Source organism: Phyllobates terribilis, unplaced genomic scaffold (assembly GCF_046119375.1).
Source record: "Phyllobates terribilis strain yellow unplaced genomic scaffold, ASM4611937v1 Scaffold_3__8_contigs__length_932513732, whole genome shotgun sequence".
Classification (NCBI taxonomy): Eukaryota; Metazoa; Chordata; class Amphibia; order Anura; family Dendrobatidae; genus Phyllobates; species Phyllobates terribilis.
The window spans coordinates 903755362-903780639 of record NW_027362763.1 but is presented as its reverse complement, the minus strand read 5'-3'; the positions used below and the strand labels follow the sequence as shown (position 1 = coordinate 903780639).

Sequence of the window (25278 nt, the reverse complement as noted above, 5' to 3'; positions counted from 1 at the left end):
CCACAAACGCATCCAAATAGTAGTCATAAATAAAAAAAATGCATAGACGTCAGCAGGTGGAGTATTTTTTGATCGATGGTAACTAGGGCTTAGTTTACGAAAGAAGCAGAGCCGACTTTGTGATGCACATGTAATATTGTGTATTGTTGAGTACTTAGCACAGAAATAACATCTTCTATACAGATTATTGCTGTTTTAGAGATTTGTTTGACTTTGCAACATTGACTTTTTATAATTATAAGTTTCCTACTAGAGACATTGATATGAATGTAAATGTCATCAAAATCTGATAGGCTGGAAGGTAACTAGTAAGATCACCAGTAGTGATGCGATAACGTGCTCGGATAAGGCTGCAACACATGCAGGGATTGCCTAACAAACAAGCAATCCCTGCATGTGGTACAGCTGTCTAACAGGCACGAGACATGCAGACGCGGCAATGCAAACATATTTTTTGAGCACGCCGAAGATACTCTGTTAGCACCCATGCGTGCTCAGGTAACACCTTATCCAAACACGTTCGCGCATCACTAATCACTAGTCCTTAAAAAAAGGTTATTGCCCACACTCTAAAAACATAATGAGGACATTTATATCTTGATTATGTCACATATTACATTACACTATGTCTGAACTTGCTTCTACCATTTCTTCCCCTATTGCTAGGCAGCACCTTACAAATACTGTGGATGTCTATGGGCAACGCAAACATGTTTTGGTCAAATCCTAATATTGCTGGGACTCCAGCTATTATCTGAGTTTCTACAGTGAGCTGATTATTCACTTGTTAATAGCTCTCTGCTGGGAGTCATGGGTAGGGTCCTTCCCAAACGAAACCCAAAGCATTCTGTTCCTTATCAGTTTTTCTTCCATTGGTTCACTCTTGCTACTCTGCTCCTGCTCAGCTAGCTTGATTCCCATTACTGATCATGGCCTCGTGTTTTTTCTATGGTTTGTTCCTATCCTGACCTCTTGGTACTGACCTGGCTTTCTGACCACCATCTGCTAGCCTGTTCTTCCGTCCAGCAGCCATTCTGTGGATTCACCCCATTAGCACTTGAGTAAGTCCAGATCCCTGTTGAAGGGTGATGGCCAGAGTTCAGCTAGACGGAATGGCTGGTGCAAAGCCTGTCCATGGAAGCCCTTTTAAGTGCTGTCAGCTTTCCACTGACAATGATCTGTTACAGGTTATGACTTGTTCGGGCTGACAAACTAACATCTGTGAGGGCCACCTGACTCTCCCCAACAGATAATGATGAAGGAGAAAGGAATATGGCCTGTTGAATTTCAATAGGTGATCTTTTTGTTCTCTTGGAGATAAACTACTTCCTGAAGAGTCTGACAGTGACTCTCTCACAGAGAACCCTGGAGTGCTCGGCCAAGCAGGGAGGAGTATGGGGGAGTAAAGATAGATAACTATTAGCCACTATCTAATATGAATGGTCGCTATTTATTGTGTATGTTAGTCCCAGACAAGGGATTGACTGGGACTTTTATGTATATGGATTACCTATCCATAGCAAGTGAGTGGGAGATAGACTGAAATACTTGGCAGTGGCCACAAAACAAAGTACAGAGCTGCAATGTTCTGCTTCATACATTCTTTACATCTGGTCACTGCTGGTTCAGATATTAGCTAAACGTCAAGGGACGGATGTCAGGTTCCTAATGATCTCATATTGATGATCTATCCTATGCATTAGTCATCAGTATGTTAATCTCCCACAACCCATTTAAGGCTGTGTGCCCACGATGCGTTTTTAATGTGTTTCCGCAGCGTTTTTGCAGCTGCGGAAACGCATTAAAAACGCATGGTAGAAGGCCTGCCATGTTCCCCAATGATAATCCGCATGTGCTGTGCACATGCTGCGGAAATTTCCGCTGCGGATTATCATTGCGGAAAAAAACGCACCACTACCAATTATTTTGCGGAAGCACTGCGTTTTCGCCGCCATTGACTTGCACTAGAGCGCGCTAATTCTGCAAGACTGCATCTGTACTTGTGTAATTGGCGCGTTCTAATGTGCGTATGGTACCCGGGTGTGGAGGACAGGAGACTCTCCTCCACACCCAGGTACCATAGAAACTATAAAAAAAAGAATAAAGTAAAAAATAAAGATTATATTCACCTTCTGGCGGCCCGCGCTGCACTCCTTCTCCTTTGCCGGCACATCGCGTTGGACTGTAGGACCTGCGCTGACGTCACAGTCATGTGATGGTAGGTCCTTCAGTACAGGGCATCGCGATATCCCGACAGCCAGGAACGAGCGCAGCAGCACACCCCGGACCATCGGAAGGTAAGTATAGGTTTATTTTTTTATTTTTAACCATTCTAAGGTCACACTATATAAATCCATGCTGTTTGCATGGATTTATATAGTGTAACCTAGTTGTCAAGCACTTTCCAAGTGATGCTTAAATCGCCTGGAAAGCGCTTGTCAATCTGCATGCGGAAATGCAAGTGAAGAACGCTTCACTTCCGCTCGTCCCTGGCATGAAAAACGTATGTACAATCCGCATGCGTTTTTTTCTGCCAGGGAGATGCAGAAACGCTCAGGAAAAAATCCTGAGCATTTCTGCATCGTGGGCACATAGCGTATACAAGCGTATATGCTGCGGAATTTCCGCAGCGTAAACGCTTCAAAAACGCTTGGTAATCCGCCCCCCATGGTTCTCAATGACAAGCCGCACTGTCAATGCCCATGCTGCGCTCAAAAATCCGCAGCATGTCCATTAATTTTGCGGACACGCAGCTTAATCGCCGCCATTGACTTGCATTGAGACGCATATAATCCGTGTCAGTACATTTGTACACACGGATTATATGCGTTTCAATGTGCGAATGGTACCCAAGTCTGGAGGAAAGAAGACTCTCATCCCGACCTGGGTACCATGGAAACTGTAAAAAATAGAATTTAAAATAAAAAATAAAGTTTATACTCACCTTCCGGTGTCCTCCCGGTGTTATCTCTGCCGCGTCCACTCTCTTGCAATGCTCCCGCTGTTGTGAAGGACCTGCCATGACGTCACTGAGTCATGTGACCCATCACATGGCTCTATGACGTCACCGCAGGTCCTTCTCACCACCGCGAGCCGCCCAACACACCGGACGCGGCAGAGCGAACACCGGGAGGACACAGGAAGGTGAGTATAAACTTTTTTTTTTATTTTTTACCATTTTATTCTTTTTTTTTAACTAACTTGGTCACACTACTATAAATCCATGCCGGTTGCATGGATTTATATAGTGTGAACAAGTTGTCAAGCACTTTTCCAAGTGATGCTAAAATCGCTTGGAAAAGCGCTTGATAACCCACATGCAGAAATGCATGCAAAGACGCTTTACAAACGCTTCTACCTTGCGGGAAAAACGCATGTAAAAACCGCATTCGTTTTTCCTGCCAGGGAGAAGCGTAAAAATTATGCAGCATTTTTGCATCAGGGCAGCGTGTGTAGATGGTGAGGGTTGTGGTGCATGGGCGCAGCAGAAATGACTCAGAGTCCGTGCAGTGCAGTTCAGGGTCTTTACTGTTGGTAATGAAGAAGGCCCTGCCGGGAGTACTGGCTAACAATAGAGGCCTGGTCAGTCTGTGAGCGAACAAGAGTCCCCCTGGCCAGGTGGAGGTGTAGGCCTTCCCGTCTGACTGCACTCTTCCTGGCTACCCTGCTGTAGTCGTGTAGTAGCCCACGTCCCTGAGTGTACCGTGTGGTGCTCACCCGTATGGCTGGTGACTTGGGGCCTTTGGTACCTTCCGCTCCTCGATGGCGGTGCTGGTCCCTTGCGTGTGACTGAGCCTCTGGGCTTTCTATGGCTAGAGGACCTGAAATCCCCTGTAGAGATGAGCGTTGTTCTACTCGAACTGTTCGCCAATCTCAAATTCGAGCTGTTTTGGGCGGTGTTCAAGCCGGTCGGCGAACACGAACAATTTGAGAAAAATTCGGCTGTTCGAGGTTATGTTCGATAACTGTTCGTGCACCAAAATCATAACTGGATTTTTTCTCAGTAATGATGAAAATTAATGTTAATACGCAGTTTGAGTGTACAGCGGGGCGGGGGGAGGGGCAGGGGATGGATCTCTGCAGGAACAATGAAGATCTCCATTTTTTTTTCTCTTTCCCGCATTTGCAGTGGGGAGGTGCAATCTGTCAGCCTATCAGCAGCGCACACACGGAGCGAAGTGCTTTTTTTCACACAAGCAAGGGCATGTGTGATTGGCAGTGTATGTCACATGTCCTTGCCCTATAAGACCAAGCCATTTTCCCCGTCGCCACCATTTTCTCACTGCTGCAGCTGCGTGTTAGACGGCACCGCTGTTGCTGTGTGCGCTATACCTTGTTAATTTCAAGCCAATTTTCGCACAAATATACAGATAGCTTGGGAGTAGGGAATAGTTGTGATTGCAGTCCTTTTAAGGACTAGGTTACAGCATTTCCTACGACTTTTATCAGGCAGGTCTGTGCTCTTAAATAGATAGATTGTGGGAGTAAAGACTAATTGTAATTGGAGTCCTTTTCAGGACTAGGTTACATCAGTTCCTATCAGTTTTTGCCAGGCAGGTCTGTGCCAGTGCTGTGCAAGTTTTTTTCACAGCATTTGGCTGAATCTAGCAAAGCTAATCCTTTTTGGCCTATTGCAGAGTGTGTTAGTCAGTGGAGTAGCCTATCTGTGTTGCAAGATATACCACCTGTGTATAGAATACCAATTTTTTTACTGCACCTAGTGAAGTAAAATCTTTTGGGCATAGCATCATTCTATTAGTCCATCTATACTGACCTCCATCAGGTTGCAAACTGAATATAATTTTTTTCTGCATCTAGCTCTGAAAAAATATTTGGGCTTCTAGCAGTGTGTGGGACTTGGTCTATTAGTCCATCTATACTGACCTCCATCAGGTTGCAAATTAAAAATAATTTTTTTCTGCATCTAGCTCTGAAAAAATATTTGGGCTTCTAGCAGTGTGTGGGACTTGGTCTATTAGTCCATCTATACTGACCTCCATCAGGTTGCAAATTAAAAATAATTTTTTTCTTCATTTATCTCTGAAAAAATATTTGGGCTTCTAGCAGCGTGTGGGACTTGTTCTATTAGTCCATCTATACTGACCTCCATCAGGTTGCAAATTAAAAATAATTTTTTTCTGCATCTAGCTCTGAAAAAATATTTGGGCTTCTAGCAGTGTGTGGGACTTGGTCTATTAGTCCATCTATACTGACCTCCATCAGGTTGCAAATTAAAAATAATTTTTTTCTGCATCTAGCTCTGAAAAAATATTTGGGCTTCTAGCAGTGTGTGGGACTTGGTCTATTAGTCCATCTATACTGACCTCCATCAGGTTGCAAATTGAATAAAAAAATTTTCTGCATCTAGCTCTGAAAAAATATTTGGGCTTCTAGCGGTGTGTGGGACTTGGTCTATTAGTCCATCTATACTGACCTCCATCAGGTTGCAAATTAAAAATAATTTTTTTCTGCATCTAGCTCTGAAAAAATATTTGGGCTTCTAGCAGTGTGTGGGACTTGGTCTATTAGTCCATCTATACTGACCTCCATCAGGTTGCAAATTAAAAATTATTTTTTTCTGCATCTAGCTCTGAAAAAATATTTGGGCTTCTAGCAGTGTGTGGGACTTGGTCTATTAGTCCATCTATACTGACCTCCATCAGGTTGCAAATTGAATAAAAAAATTTTCTGCATCTAGCTCTGAAAAAATATTTGGGCTTCTAGCGGTGTGTGGGACTTGGTCTATTAGTCCATCTATACTGACCTCCATCAGGTTGCAAATTAAAAATAATTTTTTTCTGCATCTAGCTCTGAAAAAATATTTGGGCTTCTAGCAGTGTGTGGGACTTGGTCTATTAGTCCATCTATACTGACCTCCATCAGGTTGCAAATTAAAAATAATTTTTTTCTTCATTTAGCTCTGAAAAAATATTTGGGCTTCTAGCAGTGTGTGGGACTTGTTCTATTAGTCCTTCTATACTGACGTCCAGCAGGTTGCAAATTGAATATAATTTTTTTCTGCATCTAGCTCTGAAAAAATATTTGGGCTTCTAGCGGTGTGTGGGACTTGGTCTATTAGTCCATCTATACTGACCTCCATCAGGTTGCAAATTAAAAATAATTTTTTTCTGCATCTAGCTCTGAAAAAATATTTGGGCTTCTAGCGGTGTGTGGGACTTGGTCTATTAGTCCATCTATACTGACCTCCATCAGGTTGCAAATTAAAAATAATTTTTTTCTGCATCTAGCTCTGAAAAAATATTTGGGCTTCTAGCAGTGTGTGGGACTTGGTCTATTAGTCCATCTATACTGACCTCCATCAGGTTGCAAATTGAATAAAAAAAATTTCTGCATCTAGCTCTGAAAAAATATTTGGGCTTCTAGCGGTGTGTGGGACTTGGTCTATTAGTCCATCTATACTGACCTCCATCAGGTTGCAAATTAAAAATAATTTTTTTCTGCATCTAACCCAGCCAATAGTTTTGGCCTAATACCACAGTTTGGCCACTCAGCTCTGCTCGGTTACCATCCATTGTTTTTTTGTGCAAACAACTCCAGAGTTGTGAATTAGTTAACCACCAAAATGAGTGGAAAAAGGCCTGCTGCTGGTGGAAAGGGGAATAGGCGTGTTGGGAAGGGGAAAAAAGCTTGTGTCCGTGGGGTAGGTGCAGAAGAAAGACCATCTTCCAGCCAAACTAAAATGTCTACCTCTTTTAGCGGACAATGTGATAAGATCCCTTTCTTACGGCCACGCCAATCGCTACAAATTCCAGATGAGGCACAAAAACAGCAGGTGCTTCAACGGATATCAAGTGCTCCTTTAAGTGGGCTCTCCTCCACATCAACTTCAACATCACAAATACTCCAGTCCTCAAAGGTGTCACCCAAATCGCACTTGCTTCCTCACAGCTCCCAAATCTCCAGCTGCCCGTCTGAGTATGAGGTAGAACAGATGGTTGAGTCTGCAGAGCTGTTTACTCATACTATAGCCTGGGAATCAGAGGTCGACTCCAGCGCTTCTGTGAATCCAGACGAGGAAATGATCTGCACTGATGCCCAGAATCTTTATGAGTCGGATCCAGGACCAGACGCAGAAGGTTCTGACCATAATGTAGACCCTCATTCCCAAACTGTAACTCCTGTTGGTGGAGACAATGAGGAAGACGATGATAAGACTCAAATACCTGATTGGAGCGACAACTTTAGTTTTTTGTCAGGGCAGGAACAGGTTGGCTCTGAGGACGACGGGTGTGATAACGCACAGGGTGATGATGATGAGGTCGGAGATCCCACTTACTGTCAACCCACAGTCAGCCAAGAGATGAGGTCAGCAGAGGAGGTGGAGGAAGATGCTAGTGACGACGAGATCAGGTTGCGCCTTCCTGGACAGAGACGTAGTACTGGAAGCACGTCAACAACTGCATCCTCAAACACAACTCTGCCTCTCACCACAAGTCGTGGTGGCTCTTCAGGTCGCATGGGTGCTAAGCCTTGCATAGCCTGGGCATTTTTTCAGATCGATAAAGATGACCCAACTCGTGTTATCTGTAACATTTGTCAGCAAAAGCTAAGTAGAGGCCAAAAAATACATAGTTTGAGTACTTCATGCATGAACCGGCACATGGACATGAAGCATAAGTTGCAGTGGGAAGCTCAGTGTGCTACAATGCGGTCTAGCCGGCCGGGCCAACCACCGTCTGCCATATCTTGTGCATCCGCGGCCTCTTCATCCTCTGTGACTGGGGGGACAGCAGTCACACCTGTTTTGGGGCGCAGACCTGCCACCTCTTTACCCGCAACAGCCAGCGTGATTGGCAGGTCATTATTTTCTTTGGAGGTGGTAACACCAGCTGGTCTTGAGCACTGTCCGACATCGATAGCACCACCTTTGGATCAAGGCAACCTAACATGTCCGCCTGCATCTTCCTCACAGACTGGCAGTTTGCCGGGGACACCCTTATCAACCCCGTCTAAGCACAATAGCCAGCCCTCGGTCCCTCAGATGTGGACAAGTAAAAGACCATTTCCTCCTAGCCATGAGAAAGCTAAGAGGTTGAATTTCACCATCTGCAAGCTCTTGGCTAAAGAAATGCTGTCTTTCCGCCTGGTGGACACAGAGGATTTTCGAGACCTTATGTCCGTCGCAGTGCCCCAGTACCAGATGCCCAGTCGGCACTATTTCTCAAAGAAAGGTGTGCCTGCGCTCCACCAGCATGTCGCACACAACATCACCGCTTCTTTGAGAAACTCTGTGTGTGACAGGGTGCATTTCACCACAGACACTTGGACGAGTAGGCATGGACAGGGGCGTTACATGTCGCTGACTGGGCACTGGGTAACTATGGTGACAGCAGGACAAGGGGCTGCTGTCCAAGTCTTGCCGTCCCCACGAGTTGTGCGTCAATCCTCTTTATGTCATTTTTCCTCCACTGCTTCTGCCTCCTCAACCTCCTCTCGGTCTTCCACCTGCACCCAAAGCCTGTCTGGTCATGCCACAAGCTTTCTAACTGCGCAGAAGGGATCCTGCACACCTCCTTACTATGCTGGCAGTAGGGCTCAACGTCATCAGGCGGTTTTTACATTGAAATGTCTGGGAAATGTGAGTCACACAGCTGAGGAGTTGTGGTCAGCTCTGGAGAACCAATTTCATGAATGGTTGTCTCCACTGGACCTGAAACCAGGGAAGGCCGTGTGCGACAATGCTGCAAACCTGGGTGCGGCCCTTCGCCGGGGCAATGTCACACACATGCCTTGTATGGCTCACGTGTTGAACCTGGTTGTCCAGCAATTTTTAGCCCACTATCCCAGACTAGATGGCCTTCTGCAGAGGGCACGGTCGCTGTGTGCTCACTTCCGCCGTTCGCATCCCGCAGCTCAGCGACTTACATCTCTACAGAAGTCGTTGGACCTGCCACTTCACCGGCTAAAATGCGATGTGCCTACCCGGTGGAATTCAACTCTGCACATGTTGCAGCGACTGTGGCAGCACCGACAAGCCCTGGTGCAATACGTTCTGACGTATAGCCTGGGCCAACGAGATTCAGAGGTGGGGCAAATCACGCTGGAGGAGTGGTCTCAGATCAGGGACCTATGCACCCTTCTGCACAGTTTTGAAATGGCGACGAAGATGTTTAGTGCTGACGATGCCATTATCAGCATGACTATTCCGGTGATTTACATGCTGGAGCACATGTTAAACAGAATTCGGAGTCAGGTGGTGGCACAAGAGGAGGTGGAGGAAGTAGAGGAGGAGGAGTTGTATGCGGAAGGGCTAACATCTGCAAGGTCCAGACGGTCGGCAGCACCAAGGCGGCAGGCATGTGAGGGTGGGGGAGATGGTTTTACCAGGGCGCATGGTAGCAGCCAAACTAGTGAGGAAGGTGCAGGAGCCCAGGAAGAAGTGGAGGACGAACTGATGGAAGACTCATCAGATGAGGGAGACCTTGATCACATTTCTGTTGTGCGAGGTTGGGGGGAGAGGACAGAGGAAGGAAGCATGATTGTTACCTCGCCACCAACACAACAGGGACTTGGTGCTCCTGGATGCGCAACACACATGAGTGCCTTCTTGCTGCACTACCTGCAACATGACCCTCGAATTGTGAGAATTAGAAATAATCCTGACTACTGGGTTGCCACACTGTTAGATCCCCGGTACAAAAGTAAATTTGCAGAAATTATTCCTGCCATAGAAAGGGATGCACGCATGCAGGAGTATCAGCAGAGACTGTTGCAGAATCGTACATGTGCTTTTCCACAAAATACCAGTGGTGCACGTAGTGAATCTCACAGTTCCAACTTGCCAACCGTGGGACCGTCAAGTGTTCAGCACTCAAACCGTAACAGAACCACAGTATCTGGTGGTAACATCAATTTTGCGGAATCATTTCACCACTTTTTTAGCCCATCCTTTGCAAGGCCACAGGAGACAAGAAGTCTGACACATAGTCAACGCCTAGAGACGATGGTACAGGAGTATCTCCAAGTAAACATTGAAGCCACGACTGTGTCACTGGACCCTTGCTCTTTTTGGGCTTCCAATCTGGATAAATGGCCGGAGCTAGCCACTTACGCCTTGGAGATCTTGTCATGCCCCGCAGCCAGCGTTCTGTCTGAACGTGTGTTCAGCGCTGCTGGTGGTGTGCTGACAGATAAGCGCACGCGGCTCTCCACTGATAATGTAGACAGACTCACGTTCATAAAGATGAACAAATCATGGATCCGAAACGACTTTTCTACCCCTGTGTCATCCTGGGGAGAGTAAAAGCTTGATGATTGTTTAAAATCACCCTACCAACCGTTTTAAGCTTTCAAATTACTAATCATGTTTATCTGTATCTTGACTGGAAAATAATTTGGGCTTTGTAGCAGTGTGCAGCACTGATCCTATTAGGCCATCTATAATAAGCTCCACCAGATTTAAAATTAAAAATAATTTTTAGCTGCATCTAGCCCGGAAAATAATTTTGGGGCTCCGAGATGCGCAAGACACATAAGTGCCTTCTTGCTGCACTACCTGCAGCATGACCCTCATATTGTCAGAATTCGAAGTAATCATGACTACTGGGTTGCCACACTCTTAGATCCCCCAAACTTTTCGATCAACCTTTTCATTTTAATAAAGACCAAAAAAATGGTCATTTTTGAAATTATAAGCATTAGCAGGTTGTTAGAAACTGAAATCAAACAGTTTTCAACTCAAAACTTTATTCTAGGTGATGTTACATTTTCACATAGGACCCCTTGTTCGAAAGGAGCTTCTGAACTCTCTCGTCCATTGAATTTGTCAGGTTTTGGATGGTTTCTGCTTCAATTGTTTTGCATGAGGACAGAATACCCTCCCAGAGCTGTTGCTTAGATGTGAACTGCCTCCCGCCATCATAGACACTCCTTTTAATGATGCTCCAAAGGTTCTGAATGGGGTAGAGGTCAGGGGAGCATGGGGGTCACACCATAAGTTTGTCCCCTTTTATGCCCATATCAGCCAGAGATGCAGATGTTTTATGTGCAGCATGAGATGGTGCATTATCATGCAGAAAAATGATCTTGCTGTGAAATACACGGTTCTTCTTCTTGAACCATGGCAGGAAGTGCTGTTTGAGAAAATCCACATACATTATGGAGTTCATCTTTAGCGCCTTCAGGGATCCTAAAGGGGCCGACAATCTCTCTCCCCATGATTCCAGCCCAAAACATTACTCCACCTCCTCCTTGTTGGCGCTGTAGCCGTGTTTGCGTGGGGTGTCCATCAACCAGCCATCCTCCACTCCATCCATCTGGACCATCGAGCGCTGCACGGCACTCATCCGTGAACAAAACAGTTTTGAAATCAGTCTTCATGTAATGTTTGGCCCACTGGAGCCGTTTCTGCTTGTGTGAAGTGGATAGAGGAGGTCGACAGGATGGCGTATGCACAGCTGCAAACCTCTGAAGGACCCTGCATCTTGTTGTTCGGGGGACGTTGGAGGCACAAGCAGCTTCAAAAACTTGTCTGCTGCTATGACAAGGCTTTTTTGCCGCTGCTCTTTCAACCTGACGTAATTGCCTGTAGGAAAGAGTCCTCAATTTGCCCTTATCAGCACGCACACGTGTGTACTGTGAATCAGCTACATACTTCTTGATTGCCAAGACACTTCATCCTGATCATCACACAATGTTGATTGTAGTCATGCCTTGACCTAAACACTCCACAATTTGTTGCTTCTCAGCAGCCGACACATCCTTTTTCTTTCCCATTTTGGCAGAAAATGTAGGCTGCTGAATAATGTGAGAGAGCCTTCTTAAGTAGTCTTGCCTTTCATTGGACACACCTGACAAACTAATTAGCACAGGTGTCTGCAATTGCTTACAGTGATATAAAGAGCCCTGACACACATCACCATCAATGAGTTTAACTGACAAACAAACAAATTCTTCCCTTATCACTCCTAAACACTTTTTGCATAATAATTTGGAACACAGTGTACATGTGCTTTTCCACAAAACACCAGTGGTTCACGTAGTGAATCTTACAGTTCTAACTTGCCAACCGTGGTCTGTATGGAGTTGTTCAATAAAGGGCCCAAAATTAAGATAACATAGATGGGAGAGGTCTCTATGAATAGGAATTCCTAAGTATTTGATACCCTGTGAGGGCCAGGCAAAGGGAAAGTTGGACTGGATGGAATCCTATATGGATTTGGGGAGGGAGACATCGAGGGCCTCAGACTTCGCTGCATTGATTTTAAAATTTGACCATGTAACAAAGTGATCTATTTCAGCCATAACAGCATGGATGGATATATGTGATTGAGTGATATATACTAGGACATCATCAGCAAATAGAGAGCACTTGTACTCGGTGCCTCCCACCTCAATCCACCTAATATTGGGGTTATGGCGAATTGATGAGAGCAGGTGCTCCGTCACTAGGATGTATAAGAGAGGGGACAGAGAACATCCCTGCCTTGTCCCATTGGTGATTGTGAAAGGTGATGAAAATGTTCTGACGCGCCCCCTGGGCCTTGGGACACCCGGAGCCGGACCCTTTTTGGTGGATGCTGGTGGTTGTAGTCTTCGTGGCGGCGATCCGGTTCCGTGGCTCAGGGCGGTCAAACCAGTGGCGGAACTATTTATGTGGTTTTGATGTTTAAATGTCCGACTATGCCACCCGTGGATTGCGGTCAGAGTGAACCGCCGCTACAGGGCAGACCGCTAAGGCTGGTGTTGTGGGTGCAGCAGAGCGTAGCATAACTCCCCACGGGAGGAGTATAGCCTCAGGGCAGTGTATGCGGAGGATGGGGGTGATGGTGCAGGGCAGCAGCAGTAACGACACGGAGTCAGTGATGCAGTTCAGGGCCTTTACTCACAGTTCTTATTATCCAGACCACGTCTGCAGGTAACGGCTGCCCACGTCGTACTTTGCTCACCAGGTGAGGGGCTCAGACAACTCCCAGATAACTTTGGAGCGCTTCACAGGACCCCCTTTGTGTGTCCTTTGTCTGGCCTTTCTTACCAACACTTCTGTCCGGCTGCCTCGGGCCTCCTCTTGGTAAACTTGGCGCCAGTTTCCCTGACCCTATGTGGTGCCTTCCTAGCGGGTGGAGCAAGGGGCTGCGCCACATAAAATGTCAGAGCCTCCGGTTTCTAGCTGAGGGTCGTTTCCTGCCTCCACTAGTTCGGGGACCGGTCTCCCCCTTTGGCCTGACCCCTCCACGCAGGTGGATTCGGGCGTGCGGTGGCGACTCGCCCGTCCGCACCCCTGGGATCCCTTCATTCCTCGTTCCTGGAGCCTTCTCCGCTCCTCTTCCTTCCTTCTCCCTCTTGCAGGCCTGGGCCTCTGTTACTAGGCCCGCCTCCGGAGCAGAGCTCATGCAGAGCCCCTGCTCCCTGCCACTTCTGCTCAGACTTCTCTGCACTGAACTAAGATGGTGCCCACCTTTTATACTCCCTTCTCAATGCACCCAGGAACTGCTTCCTCCCTGCTCCTGCACTGCAGGGTTCCCCTTCCTCAGTGTTCCCTCCCCCCACTCCAGCCAGGGACAGGGACTGTCGTGCCCATCTCAGGGGCATATTGGTCGCCCTGCCCCACGGCAATGTGGTGTAATGCATGCAGGTGTCGGGTCCTGATCCACACTCCATCCTTATCTGAGAGTGAGATATCACACCTCTGGGTGAGGTGCAATACGTCTGTAGCAACCGAGCCCTCGGTGCTACAGTTCCATTTATCTTCAGCCTAGGTGACGTATTGTGATACAGGGCCGTGATTTTGGCTATAAAAGGGTCCCCTAGACCCCTACCCCAAGCTTTTTAAGAGAATCATATATGGCGTGCCAGGAGACTCTATGGAATGCTTTCTCAGCATCCAACGAGAGTATCTACTTACAAATTTTTAACTGCATCTAGCCCAGGAAATACTTTGTGCCTAGTAGCAGTGTCTGCTAGTCAGCGGATTATCCCGGCTGTTAAGCAAGCTACACCACCTGTAGTTTGGACACTTAATTTTTTCAAAGGAAATGCTTCGGGACCACGGGATACTTAGTGAAGAGCATCAGGAGGCACCCCAAGGCATAGGGGCTGGGACTGGCACTAGGATGCCTTGCGGTGGACAGCCGAGCTCGATCCTTATAAAAGCTTTTTAACTGCAGCAGCTTTAGTGGACGCTACTGGAGCTGGAATTACGCGGCTGCTGGCATGAGACTTGCCCTCCAATAGATCCTTGTAAATGGATTTAAAGTGTATTCATTCAAATTAGAGGGACAATTTAAATTAAAAAGCTTAGAGCTGCCTCCACCACAGGGGGGCTCTCTCGACCCACCAGCGGACAGGCACCAGTATTGGGAGAGGGGGGCTGGCCGTCAGGGTTCACCGCGGCTCTGGCACAAACCCGGCGACACGGAGGTGGCACGGGCAGGAGCGGACTGGCCGTCTCGGCTTCTCACTTTTTGGATTTTAGAAGGGCATGACATGCCTATATCTGTGTCTCCCCCTCCTTTTACTTCTCCACCTCTTTTCTTTTCGCATGACTATATGTACTTGTCACTTTTCCATGTGTTAGTTGTGTCTTCTGAGCAGTTTGTCAGCTTTTGGACACCTTTGAAGGTGTTTTCTATGTGTTTCTATGTGTTTTTGTTTGCCTGCCATTGGTTTTAATGGTGTTCGAAGGTGTTCGACGAACAGTTCGACGAACAGTTCGGCGAACACACGGGTGTTCGACGAACCGAACCGAACTCGAACACTACGGGGGTGGCTCAACACTAATCCCCTGCCTGGTGGTTTCTGCTGCTGGATGTGAATATCCTCACAGCCTTGGACTCCGGTGTCCGGTTCTCTGCGTCTTCTGCCAGGACGAGCTCTCTGCTCCAGTCCCTGGCCTTCAGCTCCTGGTTCCTACAGAGCTCCTTGCTGCTGCTCTGTCCCTTTCTCTGGAACTAGACTTCTCTGCTAACCCCGCCCCAGATCCAGTTTATAAAGGGCAGGTTCCTCCCCTCCCTGGACTGGGGCAGGAGGCGTGGCATGCAATAATGCTCCTGACCAGGAAAACCCATGCTCGCTCTCAGACATGGTATTTCTACCACTGTGGCAACCAGACCCCTGGGGTGCCACAATAGCCTAACTGGATTTCTATGAAATTGACCGCAGTGTATGTGTCCTCCACTGAGAACACAGATTGTTGTGAATGACTTTAACGCATACAGAATTTCTTGGCATTCTAAGTAAATGAAATGAATGACAATGCCTAATATCTCCATAATTGACTTACTGATCTGCAGGAAATTGCAATGCAGCCTTATTCATGTGAATTATTTTCTCACGTTACGGATAGTAGGAATGTAATTAAAATTCAGTCCCTTAGAGCTGATCTCACAGACTGCCAGTGAGGGTGGAATAGGGATTGGTTACATGATAAATCAAGTTTACAAATGTGTAAACATTTTTGTTTACTGAATTATTTACAGTGCTGCATTTCCTTATAATAGGTCTATTTCTGGGATAAAATACCTAGCTTTTAGTCTCATACAACCATTTTAAGGATGACAGGTGTATAGAATATGTGCTTAAAGGGGTATTCCCATCTCCAAGATACTATCTCAATATGTAATAGGTGTAATAATATTAGCAAATACCTCCAATTAGAAATGTAGCATATTTCTTCAGATTAGCTATGTCTCGACTCTTACCCCATGTGTAGGGCATTGTAGCAGCTTAGTTACATAGTTACAAATACGATCACTGAAACAGTGACAGTTAGTTAGTTAGCTGCTAGTGGATGTAAACATGGATCTTTAAGCTACTGCAATGCCCTGCACATAGGGTAAGCAACATAACAACTCAAAAGAACTATATTACATTTCTAATTGGAGGTATTTGCTAATATTATTATTATTATTATTATTAAACCTACTAAATGTTGGGATATTATCTTGGAGATAGAAATACCCCTTTAATACAATTTTGCAACACAGGGGATCTAAATTTTAATCCAACCACAGCAGCATTTACAGAGTTTCCATCTGCTCTGTGCTCACATTGGTTTGTTCTGTTTTTTTCAATATTCTAAAGCCATGCCTCCAGGTTAAAGGGAATCTGTCACCCCTGGGACTTATATCACCTACTAATATTGGCATATCGGTGATAGAAATATAAATCTATTCCTACCTGTATTCCTCATATTAGAGGTCTTGTTGCTGTGAAATTTCATTTTATTCCTTCATGTCACTGATGCCTTCTAGGCCCGGGCCCATAAGAGATCCCCGCCTCCTGTGTTCATTATAATGGCTCACCCTCCCCTGCACGTCACAGTGCCTTGCCACTTTCTCCCTGCATAGTCATCACTAGGAACCATGTGTATATATGTATACACACATATGTATATATATATATATATATATATATATATATATATATATATATATATACACACATATATATGTATTGTGACAGAGTTACTGGTGATATATGTGAGGGGGAATATGTTCAGTGAACTGAACCTACGACCATTTTAAAAGGGAGTGGGTTTTTGTGAATGACCATTGTGAAGGGTGGGAGGTCATTCACCATATCTCATAAACATATACACATATATACTGTACAGGAGCATCTCACTAATTTAGAATATCATCAAAAAGTTGATTTATTTCAGTTCTTCAATACAAAAAGTGAAACTCATATATTATATAGAGTCATTACAAACAGAGTGATCTATTTCAAGTGTTTATTTCTGTTAATGTTGATGATTATGGCTTACAGCCAATGAAAACAATCATTAGTTATTATCTCAGTAAATTAGAATACTTTATAACAGCTTGAAAAATGTTTTTAAAATCTGAAATATTAGTCTACTGAAATGTATGTTCAGTAAATGCACTCAATACTTGGTCGGGGCTCCTTTTGCATCAATTACTGCATTAATGTGGCGAAGCATGGTGGCGATCAGCCTGTGGCACTGCTGAGGTGTTATGGAAGCCCAGGTTGCTTTGATAGCAGCCTTCAGCTTGTCTGCATTGTTGGGTCTGGTGTCTCTCATCTTCCTCTTGACAATATCCCATAGATCCTCGATGGGGTTATGGTCAGGCAAGTTTGCTGACCAATCAAGCACAGTGATACTGTTGTTTTTAAACCAGGTATTGGTACTTTTGGCAGTGTGGACAGGTGCCAAGTCCTGCTGGAGAATGAAATTTCCATCCCCAAAAAGCTTGTCGGCAGAGGGAAGCATGAAGTGCTCTAAAATTTCCTGGTAGATGGCTGCATTGACTTTGGTCTGGATTAAACACAGTGGACCTACACCAGCAGATAACATGGCTCCCCAAACCATCACTGATTGTGGAAACTTCACACTAGACTTCAAGCAGCTTGGATTGTGTGCCTCTCCACTCTTCCTTCAGACTCTGGGACCTTGATTTCCAAATGAAATGCAAAATTTACTTTGCATTTACTTAGTGTCAATCAATGACTGCCTTCTGGACATCTGTCAAGTCAGCAGTCTTCCCCATGATTGTGGCGCCTACTGAAACAGACTAAGGGACTTTTTTAAACGCTTAGGAAGCCTTTGCAGGTGTTTTTTTGTTAATTATTCCAATGTACTAAGATACTGACTTTTGTGTTTTCATTGGCTGTAAGCCATAATCATCAACATTAACAGAAATAAACACTTGAAATAGATCACTCTGTAATGACTCTATATAATATATGAGTTTCAGTTTTCGTATTGAAGAACTGAAATTAACTTTTTGATGATATTCTAATTTAGTGAGATGCACCTGTATATACACAAATACACCTGTATAAATATATATACATGGTTCCTAATGATGATAATGCAGGAAGGAAGTGGGGAGAGAATCTTAGTGTTGCGCACTCCGGAGGTCACTGGATAAGAAGTCACAGTGACTCGCTGGCACCTGCGTACAAGATCCCTGCAGGCCCGGGGCCTGGAAGGCATCAGTGACATGAATCTGTCCCAGGGGGTGACAGATTCCCTTTAAAGGTTTTTCTAAGAAGTGTGCGTCTAAGACATGGAAATGAAATTGAGTTACTAACTGGAGGCAATGAGCAATGTCTACAAATAGTTTCCCTGCACGGTGCTACAGAATTAATTCTTTATTTGCATATATATTCTAACGCACGTAGTTTACCCTATTAGCGATGTACAAGGATGCAGCAAAGTAAACAATCCATGTTCCTGCTCATCCACAGATTGGCGGTAGTTAGAACGAAAGGCGTGATGACTCAATCTATTTAATCATATTTAATAAAAGCTCACTTCTCCTTTTAAATATTTGATAATATACTAACATCAGTTTTTGCCATGAACTCCTCAAATTAAAGAACTGGGGCCATAAAATAATCATAATGCTTTGCTTTACTGAAAGATTATAAATACATTAAGTTCAGATTACAATATTGCAAATAGTGACAATTTTATTTTATCTTATTTATTTTAAAGCTTCCTACATCTACATTACAATGTGAGACTCAAGACAAAAGAAAGTTTTAGAATTCTCATGGAAACACACCACAACAGCATATATGACATAAAAGATAAAAGCAGACCCCTAGGGGGAGGAAATCCTGTCTTTGATAGCTTATATTCAGGAATGAAAAGGACTTCCAGATCCCTGGTCACTTTCACCTTAGATAAAGTATATCTCAAGTCCGCTACGTATCAGCTATAACTATGAATTGTTTATTAACGGATATGATTGACACATTACCAAAAACTTTGCCTTTGACTAAGAACTGCACATGAGATTTTAAATAGAGGGGTGTGACAATAGGAAGGGGAAATTCCATGTTTTTGTAATGTCTGAGATAGCAGCAGACCATCTGCTCCTGACCTTCCCTGCTAGTCAATAGTGAGAAAATCCTGCCAATTCTCAATAACTGTAATGTCCAGTCAGAAAATGAAAAGTTGCTTTATCACTTTGTAATTGTATATTTATTCCTGAGCTTTTGTCACATATTTTTTTCAGCAGAACAAACAGTATCTTTTGTGCACTGAACCCAATTTATTTATTCCATAATGTGTCAGCCAAAAGCGAATTTCCTCCTCTTATACTTCTATCAATTGGCAGGTGCACATAAGTGTTATCTATTCACAGTGGATTTGTCAAGGAATCTAAGTACTAAAACAATTTCAAGCACAATCATCACTAATGACCTATTGAATTCATACCTGCAGGTTAGTAGTATTAAATCCAGATATCCTTATAGGTCGACCAATGAGAACACAAACTAGTGCTGATTTTTAAGTTGCGCTTTATGATACCAAGGCCAAGAAGTCCTTTTGGCTGGTGGTTAGGTTGACATACATTAATTTGGTTTAAAGGGAACTTGTCAGCTGATACTTGCTGCTCAAACCATGGGCATCATGTCTCAGCCACTGGCTGTACAATCCGAGACATGTATGTATGTCTCTGAAACTCATCAGCATTTCAGATAAGAACATACTTTTAATAGCCGCCGGGGACTGAGCCGCATGGATGACTAGTCATACAGGTGGGTCCCAAGTGGCTTCTCCCCGCTCGCTGACAGTGATTGACAAAGCTCTGACTATACACGTGCACAGGCAGAGACTTATCAGTCAGTGGAACCAGGTGTCAGGGAGAAGTGCGACTAGTCATCTGTAAGGCTTGGTCCCTGGTGGCTACTAAAAGTATGTCAATGCTGTAGCGCTTCAGAGACAAGCATACATGGCTGTGATCATACAGCCCGTGGGTGATACATGCTGCCCCCGGTTTGGGCAGCAAGTATCAGTTCAGATTCCCTTTAATGTGAATCTGTCAACTTCACAATAGAAACTGTATATATAAAATGTAAATAATTCTCTTAGATCTGATGAGGGTGTACTCATAAAATGCTCATTTTAATATTAGAAGAAAATTTAGCTTGATAGATCTGCATTAAATGTGTAGATGTGTGTGGTGTCAATATTAAATTGGTGGGGATCTGACCAAATGTGGACATATCATTGGTGAAGCCTGTGATGACACACGGGGCCCAAGTGGTAAGGGGGCTCATTTCCACCTCCAAAGCAGGTAGAATTGTGCGTTATGTTGAGCTTTGGGGATGCAAAGGGCCCATGTATTGTTCTTGCACAGGGGTCTCTTCAGTATGTGTCCACCAATGGATCTGACTCTCTCCCCACCATCGCCAATGAGTTGTTTTGGATGTTGCAGATTTTCTGCAGCTTTTCTGCACCAATTTTCTAAATTAGGTTACTTGTTTTTTTTCATTGTGTCTAAGTTCTTTGATTTTTGTGGTCATTATGAGAACAAGATTCATATACAAGATTACATGGGAAAGTTCAGAAACAGTTTCATACATTGGTTTATTTACAAACTATAATAACGGATACATGTTACGCGTTTAATAAATAATCATTTATGATAATTGAATAATTCAATTTGCCAAAGCAAAAGCTTTTTCCATCTTCCATCTCTGGAAGCAAAGCTTGAAGAGATGAGTGAATCTGCTGAAATAAGAATTTGGCCTTGGAATTTGCATCAAATTGATTAAATTCCAACCAAATATGTCTTATTCTGTTCTGGGATCTCTCCGGACGCAAGAGTAGGATAAAAGTAAGGTGAAAAAAAATTAAGTAAATAATACTTACTCTCCCTGGCTTTCACTTTGTCCATATAGCTCCTTGCTTGGTTCAGTCTTCATTCAAAGGCGACTGGTATTCTTCAAGCCATGTGTCCAGTTGAGTCTCCTCTGATACCCACTAGACTTGACATATGTCATGATCTTACGTGAGGACTAGACTAACTAGAGGCCTAGTGGACACATGAGGTGCCAAAGACTTGGCAGCATTTGTTGCATGAAGAAGACTGAAAGCCAATGAATGAAAAACAGACTAAGCTGGGAGATGTGCGGGCAAAGTGAGAACCTAGGAGAGTTAAGAATTAATTTTTTAAAACTTTTTTAACCTCTTTCCAGCCTTTTTGAATCCAGTGAAATGGTGGCCGGCCGCCCTTTTGATATATTTGCGTGAATTGTAAATAATTAGGATTATGGTAATCTGAATTTCATGTAAAATTCAAGACAAATTTAACTTGCCTTCAATTGATTTGCTCATCTATAGAATCTTGTACATAGACATTAGCAACTTGCTCTGCAGGAATTTAAATGGTACAAAAGCAGAAATAGGAGTGGTATTCAGTACATGAACACAGACGAACATGCCCCACACCCATGAAACATAGAAAAGCGGCACATTAAGTGTCATAGGAGTGTAAAGTGATCTACCAGCATTACAAAATACCTCGTTACATCAATAACCTTTCTACAGAAGTGTTACTCTAACACTTCTCCTTGACAGTTTTTGCAAAAAAAACACTGCAACCATATATTTGCTTGAAGTCAATAGAAAGGTATTAAATGCAGTACAAGCAGTATTTTTTTAGGCTTTTTTTTGCAGAGTTTGTGAATTTTTAGAAATTTTTTGTGCTTTACTTCAAAAAGCTAAATATTCTAAATATTGTGAAAAAAATATGTGTGAAAAAAAAATCAACACAATGTACAAAAACACTTGTATGATATTTCTGGTAAAAAAATGATATAAAACAAGGACAAGTGTGAAGGAAATCTTAAGAAGATACAGTCAAACTAATATGCCATATATTATACAGGGCTTACGTATGTATGGAAATTTAGGACTTTTTGTGCAGTTTACTGTCAGTGTCATACCATTGCATCACAGACCATTAACTGTAAGAGTAACCTCTAAGTCTTTTGCAATTTGAGGTTGCATTGATATAATACATGTCCAAATATCCATCTATAACCATACAAGTACATACATGTTACTGGCTGGTGGCTCTTGGTTTAACAGTCCATGTGAACACCAGAAAAAAAAAGTCTGCGCTGGTGTTTTGCCACACCTATTTTAGAAGTCATTCAATACTTAATAGCTCTGACTATTCACAATTTGAACTGAACTGGCATCAAGCCTTCCAAGCAAACAATAGAAGATTCTCAGTATAGTCTGCAAGAAACTAGTAGAACTTCTTACTGGATTCACCTGTCTTTGTTATGGCATGTCAACTTACTTGTTCCTGGCTCCTTAGTTTTGGTTAAAAGAGGATTTGTCATCTTCCTTGACATGTCTGCTTCAGTCTGTCTCAGTAAAAAAATGATTGTTCTCAGTGGGAAAAACAATATAATCTTGTAGTTATAATACCTTTTAATAACTAACAAAAATAAAATAAATGAAGTTAGTTACAAGGCAACAACCAGTAGAAAAATGACATGTTTTTTTTACCACTCTCTTTATCGTCAGAGCATGTAGAGTCTTACACAGTAGCACCCAACTGCCATTCTATTTATGCATCTAGAGGAAAAATAACAGCAGACCTGTCAGGAGTGCTGACAATAAGTCTTCAAAGGGGTTGTCTAATATAGGACAATGCATTATTAATTGGCCCAGGGAGGTAAAAAAAATATTAATACTCACTTCCCGGGCTGGCATGGCTCATTTGTACTTAGCGATGCTTTCCTAGTATTCACCGATAAGCTGCATTGTTTGCATTTTGTCAGAGGGGAAGAATCATAGGGGTGTCTGGCAGTGGTGTATACGTGTGCAGATCTATGTGGGAGAAACTGGAGAAGTATAGTACTGGACCCATCATCTGAATGAGTGTACCACCACCTACTAGCTAAATTATTTGTTCAATTACAAACTACAGGACGTCTATAGGAAAATACTGCAAAAAAGAAAAGAGGGAAAACTGTCATTGGAATCTCTCAGTATTACAGCAAAGCCTCACCATGAAAGACATTAGACACTTTTTCTATATTTTTTAAAGTTTGTTGCCTTAGTCTTTGCTAAAATATTAGTGTTTTTAATCATTCATAACAAGCCATTACTTTTTCCTTCTACCATCTAAATTAACCTAATATTCCACCCATAGGAAAGTATTTTTTCAAAGTATTTTAGTTAATGTAGTATTTGACAGTATTATCTGGTATTCTCCGGAAGAGCTCACAATGTTGTAACAAAAAGTATCATTTCCTCCACTTGGAAATCAATGTCAGTTCTTTCATTTGTTTACTTTGTGTTTATCAACGAGTTAGCTGTCAGTATGCAGTAATTGTATATTAACCTCAGCTAAAAATTGCAACATTATACTCTTCAGTTTTGATGGCTGTGTACATATAATACATGTGATAACATTACATCTATTTTAAAGCCAGTGCACCTTTCCGCCTGTATTGTTTGTGAGGACAATAGTGCTTGTACAGCAGGCTAACGCTGTAGTTTGCTGTTGTGACTCACTTGTCAAAGCAAATGCCACATTAGGTTATAAATAAATAAAGTATTGATCAGTTCGTTACATTATAACCTTTTGTTTTAGTGATTTTTTACAATTCCTACATCACATTCTCAGCATGGTAACTGTGTAATGTAAAGCTAAGATCCAGATGTCAACAGAGGATTACAAGTTCAGCCCCTCAGGGGTGGGACCATCAGTGAACAGAGTAAAGTTGCAGGTGCTCAGCTTAATAGGGAAAGTTCCACAAAATACATCTGTGGCGCCCCTGAGGGTTCGGTCATCACAGAGGTACTGCATCTCACCCAAAGGTGTGGTATCTCACTCTCATGTAAGGAAGGAGTACAGCTCGGGACCCTAACACCTGCCTCCAACACATACCCGCAGTGGGGGCAGGGCGGGATTGCTCCTAAGGGAGAGCACAGTCCCGGGTCCCTAGCTCTTGGGAGGGGCTATGTAGTGGGTGTGGGTGGAGGAAGTAGCTTAGAGGAGCACATGAGAGAAAGGTATAAATAGAGAAGCCATCTTGTTTAGTCAGAACAGTCAGTGAGTTCAGTCTGAGAGGAGTTGGGAGCAGGAGCTCTGTAGGAGCTCTGCTCAGGAGAAGGGCCTGAGGAGAGGCCCAGTACTGAAAGAGAAGGAGAGGAGCAGGAAGGGCTCCAGGAATGAGGAAGGGACCCCAGGGGTACGGGCAGTGCTGGAGGCCATCCATACGCCCGAATCTACCAGGAGGTGGAGAGGTCAGGCCACTCAAAGGGGACCGGTCCCTCAACTAGCAGAGCACTTTATGTCTCAACTAGAAACCGGAGGCGGCAGTATTTCAAGTCCTGCAGCCAACAGTCCATATCAGTCTCACCAAGAAGGTAGCTATAGAGGACCCAGGGGACGGAACAGACGTCACCCAACAAGGCCTGCAGGTACCGGATTGGGACACTTGGTATGAGGTGCAGGGAGACGGCCAGAGAGAGAACACACAGAAGGGGGTCCTGCTAAGTACTCCGGAGATATCTGGGGGTGGACTGAACCCCTCCCTGAGTAAGCGCAGCATGACGAGGAAAGTTACATTGGTACCTTTAACTTGGACTGCAATAACCGTGAGTAAAGACCCTGAGGACTGCACTCCACCGTCTCTGTGATTATTATCTGCGCCATCACCCCTGCACTACAACGCCCAGTATCACCTATACCATCTGCACTGCCCTGTAGCTAAGCTCTACCTGTGGAGAGCCACACCAGCTTTGCTGCACTAACATCAGCTCCAGAGGACCTGCTCCGCAGCGGCGGCTCCCTTTAGCTGCATACCACAGGTGGCTTCACGAACGTTGTACATAAATCCCCTATAAAAATCCCCCTTTTTACTGACCGGCCTGGGTCACGGACCGGGTCACCGCCACTGTGACATCTCCCCTAGCAACGACCGGCCCGGCACCGAGTACCCCACGGCCCAGGGGGCGCGTCACATCCAAAAGAGTTTAAAAACAGCAGCACTCACCAGCTTTCTTTTCATCCAGAATTAAAAGTGCTATACAAAATAGGGGAGGTCATGAGCAGTCTGTCAGGGTAGTATAACGGAAACTTTGCAAACAAGAATTAACATTTCATACCCACTTACTACGGGTACTTGAGTTGTGCCCCATTTATAAGATTTTACTAACAAGGAAAGTGATAGTACTCCAGTAGCAGTTCTCCTTTCTCTCTAGTAAAGGGGAGTCTGGTGTAGCAATAATCATGTGCAGTATAAAGAAAGCGGTTGTCTCGATATTCCAAGTTCTAAGAATTCTTACAACAACAAAAAAAATCTTTGCAATGCCTTCAAGAGATTCTAGTAGTGGAATTTATGCTACAAACTCCGCCACTCAATAACTTTTAACTTGTGTAAATTCCAAAATGTATTAGCGATAAGTCAGCCAGACCCAAATGAAAGCAGATACATAAACAATATTTCGGCCTATATTGGCCTTTTTCAAGGTATCTAGTGGCTGTGGGGTCCTGTTGTCCAAGTGTGCGGTCTCTGTGGATCCACACG

General features: G+C 43.9%; 1 protein-coding gene across 7 annotated transcripts in view; it reads left to right on the top strand.

The window, feature by feature from the left end:
* ADGRG6 (adhesion G protein-coupled receptor G6) overlaps window positions 1-25278 on the top strand; it is a 217112-nt gene that overhangs the window by 11552 nt on the left and 180282 nt on the right. The gene's annotated exons all lie outside the window — the stretch shown is intronic.